We start from the raw sequence: 1756 nt of genomic DNA, 5'->3' as shown, positions 1-1756 counted from the left end.
AGATCCATGTCCTCTCTCGACCTCCTCAGCCACTTGCTCCAGGGCAAGGACCCTCTGTCCACTTTTCCTCTGCACCAGCTACCACACTCACAGACTGTGGCCTCTGCCCTCTGTTATGTCTGGATTTCACTGCCTCCTCCTTTGCTTGTTTTCATCCTTTTCTCTATGGAGTTTCTCCCATCCCTTCATCTCCTGGCACTTAGAAGTTTGTTCTCCCCTGGTGTAGTAGGCAGTCCCAAAGAGTAAGAATATCAACAAGGTCAGGATCACCATGAAAGCTGACATCCAGGGAGAAGTCTGGGGAAAGAAGTCCTCTGTGTCTGGCCATACACACAGTCAGGGGCACAGCCCAGAAGAGTTCACACAGCACAGCCAGGGACTCCCAGTCCCTCCCTATGGCCCTACTGGGAGAGGGAAACAGCACCGACCTGAGAAAAAATGGCCATTGCTTTCTCTTGGCTCAGGATTGGGTTAAGAATGGAGCAGGTCACATTCTCCAAAGAGCTGTGTTTCACCACCAGCACAGCCTCCGCACTGAACAGCCTTTCAGCATTCTGGGCATGGGTCTCAGAGAATATCAAGAACTTCTCTCCACTGAGGGCTCTCCACTGCACCTGGGGCTTTGGGAACCATCCTGATACCTTACACAACAGTCGGACCCCGTCCTCCTCTGGCCCTGCGATGTGCACTCGAGGGGCAGAGGCCATACCTGCAAGAGAGAAGCTGGTGAATACAGGGAGGGCTCCCAGAGACCAAGGATGCAAACAAAGTCTTCCTGTGCACACCTCCGGGGGCAGCATTTCATTCAGGGGCTCCACTGGGGAGTGATCATGGCAGGGAACAAAGCAGGAGCCCTACCACAAAAAAAAAAAAAAAAAAAAAAGAAGAAGGAGCTTGGAGACCTGCGGTAGACACAGAAGGCAGGGCTCTTCTTCCGAAACATAAGGATGGGAAGTCCATTGTCCAGAGTGACAGAAGAAGGAATTTGCTCTCAGATTCCATCCTTCTCTGCTCTTCTCACCTCACACACTCTCCAGGTCATCTGCACCCACTGCCACTTGTTACATAACTTCACCTTCAAAAAATCTAACTACCTCCTGAGCATCCTCTCTAATATCTACATCCCTGAGGGTTATCTCTGCCTGAATTCCTCACAGATGCTACAAATTCAAATCCTGAACAGGTTCATACTTGGTCCCATCTTTGATAACCTGATGATGAAAACATTCCAATCCTTCAGCCTTCTTCACAGCCAACTCACCCACAGCCACATACTGTTAGTGCCTTCACACACTGCTTCTAGGCTCCATCATGTGACTTGACTCAGCTAATGAGATTTCAGGGAATATTGATGAAGGAACAGGAGACTGGCTGAAGACAAAGCAAAAGCTGGCGCCTTGCACCCCCTCTTCACCCGCTCCCCTCCATATGTGTGGCATTCCTCAGGAACCCCTGACTGCCATAAAACGATAAATAGTTAACTTGCAGGGATTGCAATCCTGGAAAACAGGAATCTCCCTTGCTCTACAAGATGTCCTAGAGACCTAAACATGGAGGTTACCTTATCAATAGCACAAATTTCCAGAGGCAAATAACTCTTGGTTCCTGAAGCCCTAATGTCTCCCTCCCACCATAAACTGGAGGAGGCTGAGGTAGAAGGGAATGTAAATGATAGCAGGATCATAATACCCCACCAAGAATCTCCCAATTATCTTGACGTTAATGCCTGACCTAAAGACGACATTGATCAAGCCAT

At 49.2% G+C, this 1756-nt stretch overlaps 1 pseudogene; it reads right to left on the bottom strand.

Annotated features, from left to right (window-relative positions):
* Nucleotides 1–401: 401 nt before the first annotated feature.
* Nucleotides 402–1756, bottom strand: part of LOC132018584 (CREB-regulated transcription coactivator 2-like) — a 65213-nt pseudogene continuing 63858 nt past the window's right edge.

The sequence above is a fragment of the Mustela nigripes genome, chromosome 5, assembly GCF_022355385.1.
Source record: "Mustela nigripes isolate SB6536 chromosome 5, MUSNIG.SB6536, whole genome shotgun sequence".
In the NCBI taxonomy this organism is placed as follows: Eukaryota; Metazoa; Chordata; class Mammalia; order Carnivora; family Mustelidae; genus Mustela; species Mustela nigripes.
Note: the sequence above shows the minus strand (reverse complement) of the source record. Positions and strands in the feature narration are given on the sequence as shown.